Genomic DNA, 15,911 nt, shown 5'->3' with positions numbered 1-15,911 from the left:
TTTTTTTTATGGCAACAATACATTCACGATGTGTTTGTATTATGGACTGGGAATCAGGACTTACTATTTTGTTTTGTACAGTGGTTAAAATACCTGAAACAGTACCATACCATTTTCCATAGTGTGTTCCTTGGTCATGATTGGAAAACATTTCTTTGTTGAGATATGCCAGGTTTTTATCATTCTTTCTTTTGTGAGCTCCTCGCACATCTAATTTTCCTTGTATTTCTTATTTTGCACTATGAATCACCTGCGACTCATTCATAAGGACTTTTGAGGTAGGCTCTTTAGCCAAAATACAGCCTATGTAGAGTCATTTGGTTGCTAATAAAGATCACTTGGTTTGAAGTCCTGTTCTTTTTTTTTTTCTGTGTTCAAGAAATCTACAGGTAGATACACTTTATTACAGTATAAAAGTAGTCACCCAAAGATCTCAAGAATAGTCTTCCATATTCTCAATTACTGTGAACGGAAAGGATTTTATTATTGGAATTGAAGCAAAGAGGATATCCAGTTCATGTGTTATACGCAGCATATAAGCGGGCCAAATTCACACATAAGGAATGTCTACAATGTGGTTCTGTTAATAATGGTCGATCTGATAAAACTGAAAATGTATATATTCGTTGGAAGGGGAAGAGGTGGCCAAGATCTTAAAAAAAGAACTGGGATATTTTAGAAATATAGAAACCGCACAGAACTTCACGGTCCTGCGGTATATAAGTAAATTGTAATGCATGATGGCAGATAAAGACCAAATGGTCCATCCAATCTGCCCATCTGCAGTAACCATTATCTCGTTATCTCTCAGAGATTCCACGTGCCTATCCCAGGCCCTCTTGAATTCAAACAGTCTGTCTCCACCACCTCTTCCGGGAGACTATTCCTTGCATGTACCACCCTTTCTGTAAAAAAGTATTTCCTCAGATTACTCCAGAGCCCATCACCTCTTAACTTCATCCTGTGCCCTCTCATTGCAGTTTCCTTTCAAATGAAACTCGACTCGTGCGCATTTACATTACGTACGTATTTAAACATCTCCTATCAAATTTCCTCTCTCCCGCCTTTCCTCCAAAGATCTTTAAGTCTGTTCCCATATGCCTTATGATAAAGATCACGCACCATTTAGTAGCCTTCCTCTGGATCGACTCCATCCTTTTTATATCGTTTTGAAGGTGTGGCCTGCAGAATTGTACACTATTCTAAATGAGGTCTCATCAGTCTTATACAAGAGCATCAATATCTCCTTTTTCCTACTGGTCATACCTCTCCCTATGCATCCTAGCATCCTTCCAGCTTTCACCATCACCTATTCAACCTGTTTGGCCACTTTAAGATCATCGCATACAATCATACTCAAGTCCCACCCTTCTGTCGTGCCCATAAGTTCTTCACCCCCTAAACTGTACCTTTCCTTTGGATTTTTGCAGCTCAAATGCATAACCTTGCATTTCTTAGCATTAAATTGTAACTGCCAAATTTCAGACCATTCTTCAAGCTTCGCTAGGTCTTTCTTCATGTTATTCACACCATCCTGGGTGTCTACTCTATCACAGATTTTGGTATCATCCGCAAAGAGGCAAATCTTACCCGACAGCTCTTCAGTAATATCACGTATAAAAATGATAAAAAGAATAGGTCCATGAACTGAACCTTGAGGCACACCACTGGTAACATTCCTTCCCTCAGAGTGATCTCCATTGACCACTACCCTCTTATCTTCCACTCAACCAGTCCTTGACCCATCCCAAGAGCACTGAGTTTATTTATTAGATGTCTATGTGGAACACTGTCAAAGGCTTTGCTAAAACCTAAATACACTACATCTAGCGCACTTTCTCTATCCAATTCTCTGGTCACCCAGTCAAAGAAATCGATCAGATTTGTCTGACAAGACTTAACTCTAGTGAATCCATGTTGCCTCTGGTCCTGTAATCCACCATATTCTAGAAACTTCACCATTCTCTGTTTTAAAAGGGTTTCTCTTAATTTGCTTACCACAGAAATCAGACTTGCTGGCCTGTAATTCCCTACTTCTTCCTTCCACTTTTGGGCAGCGGGACCACATCCACCCTTCTCTAGTCCTCCGGTACCACTCCTGACTCTAGAAAAGCATTGAAAAGGTCAGTCAGCAGAGCCACCAGAACTTCCCTAAGTTCCTTCAACACCCTTGGATGTACACCATCTGGCCCCATTGTTTTGCCTACCTTTAATTTAGCTAGCTCTTCATGAACACAACCCTCTGATAATCGATCAGGGTCTCTCACTTCGCCATCCCTATTCGCTTTTGTCTTATGTGGTCCCGCTGCCTGCGCTTCAGCCGTGAACACAGGACAGAAATATTTGTTAAGCAATTCAACCGTTTCTTTATCAGCAAGCGCATGACTTTTTCAGAGGACACCATTTCAGAGTAGCATTTTAGAAAGAGGAATTTGAAAGAGTTAAGGCCTGCAGTATTACTCAATATGTCCAAGCCTCGTGCTGTACCCAACAGGCATTGCAGATATGGTGCCTGTAAATCAAGTGACAGTATGATAGAGATTTCTCAATTTGTGAATCCAGCATATGGGAGAACTTACTATTGTAAATCTACAACCATATGTAATTTATATTTTATGGTGTAGTTGCAATAAATTATATGTGGGTAAAACTACACAATTGCTCAATTTGAGATTGAACGAAGATAAGAATGGAGTACCATTGGTATCGCATAGCATTGCTATGCAGCACACTTTTGAGGATTTGGGGTATTTTTGTTTGGAACAAGTGGCTTACAATAAGCGTGGTGGAAACAGGGATATTTTTAGTACAACGTGAGCAGAAATGGATTTTTTTTTTTTTTACATTGAACAGCAGCATTGAATGGTTGGCATCACACAATGAAATCACAGCAAAAAGATAGAGCTGAACGGTCCGTCAAGTCTACCCTGTAACTACATGCATTATAATTTTGTGATTTGAATTTTTTTTTTTTTTTCCTTTGTTTCTTCTGGGTCACAAATCTTAGAAGTCCACCTGGTACTGTCTTTAAGTTCCAACTACTAGAGTTGTCATTGACGCTTACTCCAGCCTATCCAAACCATCTCCTTGACGGGATTCAGATTCTACTTATAGATCCTCTGTGTTCGTTCCACGCTTTTTTGAGTTCAGTCACCACCTCCCTCGGGAGGGCATTCTAGGCATCCACTCCCCTCTCAAAATTATCAACCAACATTCAAACACCATACTGTCAAAATCAGTAAATACACATATTATGCTATGTTAAGTAATACTTATATTCCACCAACTTCCTTACAATAAAGGCCCAAAGCAAATCACAACTAGTTATGATAAAAAAAATAACAAAAAAACAAATATTAGAGGCTCCCCCCACCATATTACAAGTCACTGCAGCTGAACCAAAAGTTCTGACCAGTAATGAGATGCAATAATAACAGATTTCCTAAATTAAGATCCCCTTTTACGAAGACATGTTAGGCTTTTTTTATCACTGGCTGTGGCGTGTTAGCTCAGACGCTCATAGAATTCCTGTGAACGTCAGAACTAATACTTCCATGGCCAGCGATAAAAATGCCTAACACGGCTTCATAAAAAAAAAAAAAAGGGGGGGGATATATTGGGTTTTAAATTTTGATGAAAAATAGAATATATTCCAATCTGCTTTAAATCCATGGGAAGAGAGGACCTGGATGCTCACTGAGCTGTTCTAGTTTATTCCTTTTATATTTTTATTATATTGTAAATAGATTAGATATTAGCCTTGGTGTTGTGCGTTTTTCTTTTTTTTTTTAATCTAGCCTTGGTTTTATAATGGCAATATATCAAATAAATTTAACTTGTAGTGAACACTAGGCACCCAATTTCTTCCGTCTCCCCTTGCTTTTCCTTTTCTCTTCCCTTCCTCTATACCTCCCCTACTCCCTCCAAAATTAAAAAAATAAACCCCCGAAACCTCACCCAGGAGCAGATATTAAGTGGTTTTGACCAGCGGGTGCTGCTGTATATCCGCTCTGAGCATCAGTATCTCCTGTTTTAATTTGGAATTATTTTCCTGTTTTTAGAACATAAGAACTGCCATCTCCGGATCAGACCTTAGGTCCATCAAGTCCGGTGATCCGCTCACGCGGAGGCCCAGCCAGGTATAACCTGGCAAAAACTTAGTCACCCGTATCCTTCTATGCATCTTTTGAGGAGAAGTGCATCTAACTTGCCCTTAAATCCTAGAACAGTGGGTTCCACGGCAATCTCCACCGGGAGAGTGTTCCAGGTGTCCACCACTCACTGTGTGAAGCAGAACTTCCTGGCATTTGTCCTAGGCTTGTCCCCCCTCAGCTTCAGTCCATGACCTCTTGTCCTAGTCACATTTGACATCGTAAATAACTTTTTAACCTGCTCTATCTTGTCAATTCCTTTTATTATTTTAAAAGTCTCAATTGGATTCCCTCACAGTCTCCTCTTCTCAAGGGAGAACAGTCCCAGTTTTCTAAGTCGTTCTTTGTAGTTCAAGTTCTTCCTACCTTTTACCAGCTTCGTTGCTTGCCTCTGCACCCTCTCCAGCAGTTTTATATCCTTCTTTAGGTAGGGAGACCAATGCTGGACGCAGTATTCCAAGTGGGGTCTGACCATTGCTCTATGAAGCGACATTATGACCCTCTCCGATCTACTCGTGATTCCCTTCTTTAATCATGCCCAACATTCTATTTGCTTTCTTTGCCGCCGCCGCACATTGTGCTGATTGTTTCAGGGTCCTATCTATCAGTACCCCCAGGTCTTTTTCTTGTTCGCTCTTACCCAGAGTTGCACCAGGTTTTGGTTTTGCTGTTGTAAACAGCCATTAGCTTTGAGAGCCAGGTGGTATAACACATTTTAATAAACAATACTGGAGCATGCTCATGGTATCGGCATTAATGACCAAAACTAGGCGAGATTTTAATGCTTAAGTAAGTTCCCTTTGGAAAATTAAATAAATTGACCAAATAGTCTGGATTCAGTCCTTCAGATAATCTTAAAAATTATGCATGCTGATTTACAGGCATTCATAGCCTTAACTGGCAACTAGTGTAGCTGGATCAAAGAAGGAGATGCCTCATCAAAATCCGACTGATGGAAAATCACTTTTGCAGGCGTATTTTGAAGCAGCTGCAATTTGATTGAAATGCCTAAATAAAAACTGCTGCAATAATTGAGATGTGATAAAATTTGAAGGTTGAAATGGAAGATGAAAAAGTTCTTTAAAGAAAAATGACTGAATATTATGTGATTTTTTTATTTTTTTTATTTTTTTTCCATAATTTCAAAAACACTGCGCTGACAATACAGTTTTTTCTGGTGTTCAAAGGACAAAGTAATGTCCAATAGAATACCCAACCTTCAACCAACCAATCCATGCACAGAAACGCACCAAAAAAATATTGTGGAACAGAAGATCGGATGTAACAGTTTGTAGTTTAATAAGCGTCCAAATAACGTAAGAGCAATAATCATAAAAACAATCCACAAAGGGTGTATACAGATACAAGTGACCCACAGGATAGAAACCAAATAATGCACACAACAAAAATGATCCAACAATGGCCGTGTTTCGGCAAAATAAAAATGCCTTCCTCAGGGGTCTTATAGAGTCCTTGGCTGTCTTAAATATAAAAACATAACTCTCAAAAAGGTGAAGAGGCTACAAACAAAACAGCATAACATACAAGCTTCCAATGTAGCCAGTGTGTGCTGTGCTGCTTGTTTGTAGCCTCGTAACTAATTGCGTTTTTTGTGGCAGATAGTGCAGAGCCCTGCGGCATTCCGTACTATAAGTGAATCTCCGATGACACTTCACCGTTACTGTGCACACACAACCTCCTTGGGTTTTGGTCAGGTACTAGGGACCTGGATTGGCCAATGTGAAAACAGGCTACTGGGCTTGATGGACTATTGGTCTGGCTCAGTAAAGCTATTATGTTCTTATAAAGTTATGACTGTCTTATTTTGCTCACACCATCAGAAGAGAGAGATCACTGGAGAAGGACATCATGTTTGAGAAGATCGAAGGAACCAGGAGAAGAGGGTGACCTGCAATCAGGTGGCTGGACATATTGAAAGCAACCATGGGGATGAAGCTGGAGGACCGTTCTGGACTAGCACAAAACTGATTTATTTTTAGATCCACTATTCATCAAGTTGCTAGGACTTGAGCACGAGTCGATGGAACCTAACTACGACAGACTAATACTAACACTACAGACATCAGCAAAATACGAGGAAAACCCAATAAGGAAAGGTTGCAGTAAAATCAAGGGCATATTAGGATAGAAATGGTTCTTATTCAATAGTAAGCTCGTTCTTTGAAACTGAACAATATGCCTGAGAAAAATAATATAAGGTACAGAGTTCCAAAGAGTAGGAGCCATAACTGAAAAAGAGGAATTTCTATGGACATCAAGAAATAACTGCCTAAATGAAGGAACAATCAACAACTGTTGATGTGATGAATGAGAGGTTCTCTGTGGGGCATATTGAACTAGGAAACTATATAAGAAGGAAGGAAGACCACTTGATAGAATCTGATAACAAAGGATATTGTATTTAAAAGGAATTTAATTTAAAAAATAGGAAGAATATGCTCTGCTTTTAAGAGATGTAACATTATCAAATTTGGAGCGACGATAACGTAATCTGACTGCAGTATTTTTTTTTACTAATTGTAACTGATAATTTGGAAGACCAATAAAAGTAGAATTACACTAGTTTAAATAAAACTAAGGAATATATAACGTGGTTGGAGAAGTGAATGAATAGGGTGAATTTGAAGAGGAATAAAAGAAGAACCAGGATATGTAACACTGGAAAAAAAAAAATCAATGTCCAGTAATATAGAGCCCACTAACAATCCAACTCAAGAAAATATTTTGAAAAAGAGGAGAAAATACCTCAGTTTAAAAAGAGCCAAGGTCTTAGGCAAACCTTGGACCTACTCTCTTTCTTTCACTGACATAAAAAAACTCCACACAATCAAATGATCATAAGAAAATAACATGTCGCTAGGAAAGAATCCCCTCCTAGAATCAAGAAGCAGCTCTTTTCACCATAATTCTAGACACTTATTACATTACATTACAGATTTCTATTCCGCCATTATCTTGCGGTTCAAGGCGGATTACAAAAGAGTTAAACGGAGGGTTACAATGGAAGATTGGAGATTTCTAGAGGAGGTAAGGATTAGGATAGGTAGAATCTGTGAAATAGGGAGTAGGTGGGAGGAAGGGAGGTAACTGATGTTAAGACTGTTTAGGGATTTCTTGAAGAGTATAGTTTTTATTTCTTTTCTGAACATCTTGTAGTCTGGAGTGGTTATCAGTAGGTTGGAGAGTTGGTTATCTAATTTTGCTGCTTGAGTGGCTAGTAGGCCATCGTATAGCTTTTTCTGTTTGGTTTCTTTGATTGGAGGGTGTATGAATGGGGGGGGGTGTTTTTCTGCATCTGGATGAGGTAAAAAAAAAAAATAGACTTAAAAATCTCATACAAAAAAGAAAAATCACAAAAATCGGTACTTATCGTCTAACCACTGCATCAAACCTCTATATCCGATAGGATTTCTGTTTCACAGCACTCGGCTGCTGCTTCAGGGAAAGACTGTACCTTCAAAAATGTCTCCGGCTCTCAAAGATTTGTTACTCCAGCAAATTCTTCAGTTCTTTTCTCTTCTCTTGATTCTTGGGGAAGGAGGAGTTCTTTCTTATGAACATTTTATTTTCTTATTTTTATTTGATTGGGTGAATTGGAGGTTTTATTGTTTGTTTGTTTTTTGGAGGGGGGTTGCCAATGAAAAAGTGAGCAGGTCCAGGGCTTTTTCTCCACTTTTCAAAACATTTTGTTGAGTTGAATTGGAAAGACTTCTGGTTAGTGGGCTCTACTACTGGATATTGATATTTTTGGGGTGTGCCAAGTGTTCACCCATGCTAACCATTAGTTCCCCCCCCCCCCCAAGAAAAAAATCATTTCTGGCTATACTGCTGCCCTCAAATGATTACTTATTCCTCCCAGATCCATCCTTAGCATATTATTCTAACTTTCTCCATAGTCTTATGGGAATGCATTTTGTGGACTTCAGGTGCTTGAATTTCTACTCAGTCAAGGTGAGCATAGACAATCATGATATTTACACCCGAGTATAGCGTAATTGTCTAGATGTCTTTGCTCTGAAGAGCTCTAGCACTGAGTTAACAGGGAAGGGTCAGTGTCTTTCTGGAGTTCCTGCTTCATGCAGGTCAGGTGCAGAAATCTCAGAGAGGGCACCGTGCAGAAATTGACCCTATGACACTTAACTGCCACATCTCGCTTGGGAAAATCAAGCCATGTGATGTTTCTCACACTGCTGGTCTACTGCTTTTCAGCTATACAGTGAATCTGTGTTTCCTTTACTAATTAAAATGCTTAGCTAGCACTATTTCTCAAGCTGCTTTAAAAGCTTTGCAAATATCCGTCTTTGATTGGTCTTCAGTTCCCTCTCGTTCCAGAACTGGAACTAGCTTCCACTGCGATTACTCTTCTGTGAACCTATATGTTCAATTAACTAGAGAGATTTTCCTCTGCTTTAACCAGTCAGTCTAATCCAGTCATCAGTTTTGAATTTAAACTTTAGCTAGGAACCACAGAGCACAGATCCCTCCACAATCTACAATTTGGCCAGAAAGTGTCACTGTTGAGCAGCAACTGAGATTCCCTCTCAATAGGGCATTTACAGTCATGGCTGTCCCAAAGAACTGAAACAGAGTCAGGAATTCAAGTAGAATTCAAGTACCCTGCACATCGGAGCACAGGAAACTTATTGAACCACTGAGCTGACATCCTCCATTTCTTTTCAAAGAAATTTTAAAATAAATCTATGTATCAAGAAGAAGCACTTGCCAAAAGCATTTTGGTATTTTTTATCTGGCCATCTTCGGTCACAACTCCTAACAAAGCAACAAATTTCTCTCTTGGTGTTAAGAATAGTTTTACCATATATACTCGAATATAAACCTACCCGAATATAAACTGAGGTAACCCTCCCCCCCCCAAAAAAAAAGAAGGAAAAGTTGACTCGAATATAAACTGAATTTGCGGTAGTGTCATAAGGTTACTGTGGGAACTCGTGTCTCTCATTTTGAGTAATGAGACTGCACAGGGCAGGAGCATAGGAGGATCGCTCTTGCCCTGGCTCACTACTGGACCAGCAGCGCTTCAGGTAGGCCTGGAGAGAGGCCTAAGATGGGTCCATATCTGTTTCATCATTTCCTCTGTGAGAAATTCTCTAGCCCCTATTTTTCCTGTTAGTCTTAATTAGATTGTAAACTCTATTGAGCACGGATTATCTCTTACATGTTTAATGTTCATTGCGTACGTCTAGCTGCACTATAGAAATGCTAAGTAGTAATTCTCAAATATAAACCAAGACCCCCTATTTTTGGGCCATATTTTAGCACCAAAAAATAGGTTTATATTTGAGTATATCTATGGTTGGTTATAATTGTATATTAACTAGTCTAAGAGCCTGTCACAAATTATACAGGTCGATATTCAAAAGATTTAAAGGTTCAGGAGATGCTCCAAGATGCATTTAAGCATCTGTACTTAGGTCCAGTTCTAAATACCTAAACCTTAGGAGCACCAATATCAGGTTACAACTCTAAACTGAGCAGGTGTCTTCCAATTGCATTGATGCCAGTGGGAGGTGGTGGTTCAATACTGTGCTTTCAATTGCTGGGGAAATGCAAGATTCCTGGAGTGCTGCAGAGCTTGCAGGTCTTTAATTATTGAAAATGTGATAATGAAACAGCACCTCCCATTGGCAGGACTGTAGGTGGAGGACTTCCGCTCAGCTTAGAGGGAACAATGATATTTCAGGTTATGCTCGTATTCTGTAACAAATCTAGGCAGCTAGGTTCCATTATAGAACGGGATCCTGCCATACATCCTCGGAGCACCTGTAATTACCCTTGACATGTTCTTGAACTGGTCTACTCCACATTTCGATAAAAAGAATTGTTTTAAATGGCACTGTTATCTTGCATAGGACCTTCAGAAATGAGAAAGTACAATACATCAAAATTTGTGGTTTCATGGAGACGTTCATAATGAAATCCAGGTCCCTCTCTGTATTTACAAGACAGTTATTTTAAGCAATGAAGCCATGATTTAATAATTAACCATGGAAAAGGAACGTGAATTGGACGTGACAAAGCAACGTGTGCTGGAAATGTGAGCTTGTCCAGCCTACAGGCTGAGCTGCCAAGTCGTTCTGTAAATTTAGCTTTCCTCACATTGATCTTTCCAGCGATCTTGGCTAGACATATTTCCATCTGAGTTCATTAGAGAACTCGTGTGGAATAGCTGGCTTAAATAAAACAAGTTTCAGTTTTGTGTTGTCTTTAAGGCAGACGGGCAAAACACATCATAGCCAGCCTGAAAACCGACACCTCACTTCCTACAACGGGACAGCATGCCAGAAGAGAACAGGGTCTTCTATTCACCACTATTTACATTCACGCTCAGTTTCCCTTCGTATTCGGTGCTCAAGCATGCTAGGCTATAAATATAATCCCTACTGTTTACCTTAAATATTAGTCAAATTGGAAACTCAGTCTGCCTCCATAAAAACCTTCCACTGAAGCATCTATCTCTACTACAGCCTGTTCAGGAATCACCTGCATTTTCCCCCCGTGGTCGCTACATCGCTACAACCTTCTCTTCTCTAGTCAACACACCTCCCATCTGTTTCCTTATCTTTACTGAGCACTTTGTCATTACCTTTTCTGTTAAACCTCCATTCCATTTTCTTATTAGGGATGTACCTTTGTTTGGGAACCTAAAAAAAACAGAGGCTGAGATCAAGACTATGGCAGTTAGTGTTTTTTAAAACACCAGTGTCTGCAGGTTGAAAGATACTCTATATTCGGCTCCATCTAGTATCCATAAACCAGCCAGTTCTGAACATTTGGGAATCTGTGCTGATCGGCGATGCCATCCAGGTAGTGGCAATAATTGGACCATTAATTAGGCAGCTGACTGGAAAAAGATAGGACAGCCCTCTAAGACTCCTATTGTCATCAAAAACATACAAGATGAGAATATGTATGCTCCAGAGAAAAAGAGAGAGCGTGGGGGGTTAGTTATGAGAGAGACATTCAACTACCTCAGAGATATAAGCAAGGCAGAAGATGTAAACCTTATTCAGAGGAAAGAATACTCCAGAACAAGAGATTGAGGCATCAGGCTCCTGAGCAGTAGACTCAAGAACAACATATGCATGAAAATGGCCTCTTATAAAGTCCCAACTGGTGAAAAGAATACACTATGATGTCTACTTTGCCAAGTAGGTATGTGAAGAGGTGGAGTGTGGTTGGATCATGGATAGAGTTTGCAAGTACACATGTAGATAATTGAATATGGAAATGTACACACATATGTGAATGATCTAGGCACAGACATTTACATTTTGAGAGCAATTATAAGGATTTGCACCTGTAAAGTATGTTATGTTAATCAAGTTTTCTATTCCGCCTTTACCTATTCAGTTCATGGATGGATTACATTACAAGAAGTTGGGTCAGTTACCCAGGAAGTTACAGTAGATAGTTTAGTTTAACACAGACATTCAATAGAGTTGCTAGTACAGGTAGATCAGTACAGTTATTAATATAGTTAGGTTATAGTTACAAACTCGTAGGTACAAGTAGGTGTGATTTCTTTCCCAATCCCAGCAGCAAGAATGGTGGCTGAGCTTGGACTTAAACAACATTGGGAGTGTCTCGGTGAGCTCGAAAACTATGGATTAGACAGTTATCTTTCATATCCTGTAGTCAGGCCTTATGCTGCTGTACTGTCTCTGAAGCTCTAGATGTAGCAGCTCTTTCATATCCTGTAGTTGGGCCTTATGCACTGGGCTGTCTCTGAAGCTCTAGATGTAGTTGTTGGAAACTTGCCTTATGTTTCCTTGGAGGCATTGTTACAGCAATGACAGCACAGTGTGACATCATTCCCCAAGCTTCACACAATTGGTCAAAACAATATCTGTCTTTTGATGTATAATTACATTACCCCTTCTCACTCCCTGTGTATATTTTCCCAGATAGTAATTGATATGAAAACAAAGTTTGGTTGCAATCTGTCCATGCGTTTCAGAATTATGCTGGAACATATATACATACATCCAAATTTTTTTTTTTTTAAGCATCAGTTACACAGTTTGAGGAAAATTCTGTAAAAACACCTAAAGATAAGTACCAAATAGGTGCCTAATTAAATAGGCGCTTAAGTTAGACACCTAATCTACTATATATACTTGAAAATAAACTGAAATTTTGGGCCAAAAAAGTGGCCCAAAAACGGGGGTTTGGTTTATATTTGGGTCAGCACTGACCTGCCCCCTCACCTCCCGAACCTGTTTGCAGGCCTCTACCGGGCCTGCCATGAGACCTGGTGGTCCAGCGGTGGCTGAGACAGGAGGGATCCCTCCTGCCTCCCCCACATACCTTAAATATCCCTGGTGGTCTTTGCTCTCGATGTGTACAGCAGGATTCCCTGCAGTGCTGCCTGTAAGTTTTACCAGTTCACAGTTTTCATTGTTCCCTATTTCTTTTAGCAATGCTGTGGAAGAAATTTTAAAAAATAAACAGTTCCCCCAGGACAGCAGTGCAAATGTTGGACCGGATATTTTTCTGTGTATTTCGACATGACGGATTTCTGCGCTGTAGCTTATGTATGAAATTGATAGCCACTTTCAGCATGTTTTTACCAGAAAGCAGAATACAAGTTCAAAGAAAGAAATAGCTCCAGCACAAGACATTCTGGGCCTTGTACAAAGCAACTCCAGTTTTCTGACAGAGAACAGTTTTTCCTGGCTCCACAAAGCAGGGTTTCTGCACTATGTCAGCTATTGCGACGTGCTGCTTTCATTGTAACAGCATAGTTTCTCTAGATTTTTATTTTTTGTAAAGGTTTTATCTTTGGATTCAAGTCCTTTCTTCTAACGCCTCTCCCTCATTAGGGTGCATTCATCTCCAGCCTACATGTTCCTTGTTTTCTCCCACACACTTCTTACTGCCATAGTAAAGGCTGCTTTCTGTCAGAATACACTGCAGTTTGGTGGCTTGTATAAATTGGCACCCGAGTCTGGAAGTCCCAATGCCATGGGCTTGGTGCCAAATTTCCATTACAGAATACTGGCTTAATTTAATATCGGCGTACCCATGTTAAGATGCACCCCTTTTACATCATGTCAATAGCGGGTGCATGTTGATGCACACACAAAGGGCCGGATTCTCGAACTGGCACCGGTATCAGTGGCCGCCTTAAAAGCGGCCATCGATCGTGTCATATTACGCATCGGCACCAATTTCAGAATCGCACATGGAAAATAGGCCCCGGAAATGTAGGCCTGGGTTCGTCAGTGAGAACATGAAGACTGCCAATCAAGTGGAGCAAGCTTCATCAAAGGCAAGACAAATCATAGGTTGCATATGCAGGAGTTTCGTCAGCCGTAAGCCTGAAGTCATTATGCCATTGTATAGATCCATGGTGAGGCTCCACCTGGAGTACTGTGTGCAATTCTGGAGGCCGCATTACCGTAAGGATGTGCTGAGACTTGAGTCAGTCCAGAGAATGGCCACCAGGATGGTCTCGGGACTTAAGGATCTCCCGTACGAAGAACGGCTGGATAAATTAAAGTTATACTCACTCGAGGAACGCAGAGAGAGGGGTGACATGATCGAGACATTCAAGTATCTCACAGGCCGCATCAAGGTGGAAGAAGATATCTTCTTCTTCAAGGGTCCAGCGGCAACAAGGGGGCATCCGTGGAAAATTAGGGGTGGGAAACTGCACGGGGACACCAGGAAATTCTTTTTCACTGAAAGGGTGATTGATCGCTGGAATAGTCTTCCTATACAGGTTATTGAGGCCAGCAGTGTGCCAGATTTTAAGGCCAAATGGGACAGACACGTGGGATCTATCCACAGAGAAAGGTAGGGGAGGGTCTTTGGGGTGGGCAGACTGGATTGGCCATGGCCCTTATCTGCCGTCTAGTTCTATGTTTCTACATTTCTGGCGCCTATCTTCAAGTGAATTGCATCTACATAAGCACTTTAGGCCGCCTAATGCCACTTCCAGCATTGGCCATAACTACCTTAGCGTTCAGCAGCCTAAAGATAGATGCACCAAGGGTGAACACATCTAGAGAGGTCATTTGGGGGGGGGGGGAAACCCACTTTTGCAATTCGAAAATGACTGTTTTCTCCACCCGATTTTGGGACGTACTTCACAAAACGTCCAAAATTGAACTTAGAAGTCATGTCAAAAATGCCCCTCGATATAGAAATTGGGGAGGGGGTGATTGATTAAGCTCTGGTCACCTTTAGCGCAGTGATTTACTTTTGACTTTTCCGTGCTAACCTTACTTCCAAAGTGTTAAAGTATAGTACGGTTGGCAGGCAAATCACATGGAAATCTGCTGATCTGGGAAATGTTCCCAGTAAGCCTGCTGAATGAATTTTGATGTAATTATCTGCTTTCCCTTTGGCTTAGGGCTGAAGTAAAGATCCTATGTGGGAGCAGTTAAGAACATAAGATTTGCCACTGCTGGGTCAGACCAGTGGTCCATCATGCCCAGCAGTCCGCTCATGCAGCAGCCCTTAGGTCAGTTGAACTTTTTCTGAAGGGCTACATTTCACCTCAGAAGACCTGTGGACCAAGTGGCCCTGCTAATCACTCCCTTTGGAATTATCTGATGTAGGGCATCCCTAGACCAGGGACCCAGCACAGGGCAGCTAGACCACCACCCCTCCCTTCCCCTTCCCCCAGACTAAAAACACTTACCTGGTCCTAGAAGACATTCATTCGAGTCCCCTTGATAGATACAAACTAGAAATATGGTAGCACCTAACCTCGAAATTGAGGCAGAACAAGGACAACATCACTGAATGCCTCAATCGACCTGGCATTATTGGACCAGCTGCTCTACGGGCTGTCTGGTCAAGGTTCTCCCTCTCAGGGTGGCCAGGTCAGACATGCCTTGACTCAGGGAGCCAGGACAGGGGTGCTCTGCTTTCTAACTGAGAAGATAGTTGAGTTCTGGAAGTGAAGCTGATACAGGATTGAAGTCTACAAAATCCTGAGTGGAGTAGTATGGGTACAAGTGAATAGATTTTTTTACTCTGTCAAAAATTACGAAGACTAGAGGACCCTTGATGAAATTGCAGGGAAATATCTTTAAAACCAATAGAAGGAAATATTTTTCACTCGGAGAATAGTTAAGCTCTGGAACGCATTGCCAGAGGTTGGGGTAAAGGTGGATAGCATAGCAGGTTTTAAGAAAGGTTTGGACAAATTCTTGGAAGAAAAGTCCATAGTCTATTATTTAAGACATGGGGGAAGGCACTGCTTGCCCTGAATCGGTAGCATGGAATGTTGTTTTTCTTTGGGTTTTTGCCAGGTACTAGTGACCTGGATTGGCCGCTGTGAGAATGGACTTGATGGACCTTTTGGTCTGACCCAGTAAGGCTATTCTGATGTTCTTAATACAGGAAATTCTTTATACTTATCTCTGGTCAAGTTCCTCATTACGCCATGGCACTTTTAAAGCCATACGTTAAAAGAACCAAACCATCGCTCCAGCAGTTCAGACAGAGGGCTTCATGCAAGCTGTAGAGCAAGATTCATTTTAAGTTTCCTGTTATCTGATTGGCTTGTGGTTGATATTCTGCGTGGTTCTACTGAATGATCATTATCTCTCTAAGGAACAAAGACAACATTTTTCCTAAAACTGCTTGTGTTGCATGAAATAGATCTGCAGCTTTCTTCCCAGTGTTGAACAAAAAAGGTTTAGTAAATCAGGCCCATGTAATTTTTTAAAATGAAAAGCTGCAAGTCTTCTGACTCACACTGAA

At 40.8% G+C, this 15,911-nt stretch overlaps 1 protein-coding gene across 10 annotated transcripts in view; it reads left to right on the top strand.

Annotated features, from left to right (window-relative positions):
- The window catches only part of FRMD4B (FERM domain containing 4B), a 451,582-nt gene that overhangs the window by 292,626 nt on the left and 143,045 nt on the right, over positions 1–15,911 (top strand). The gene's annotated exons all lie outside the window — the stretch shown is intronic.

Source organism: Geotrypetes seraphini, chromosome 17 (genome assembly GCF_902459505.1).
Source record: "Geotrypetes seraphini chromosome 17, aGeoSer1.1, whole genome shotgun sequence".
NCBI classification, from domain to species: domain Eukaryota; kingdom Metazoa; phylum Chordata; class Amphibia; order Gymnophiona; family Dermophiidae; genus Geotrypetes; species Geotrypetes seraphini.
Note: the sequence above shows the minus strand (reverse complement) of the source record. Positions and strands in the feature narration are given on the sequence as shown.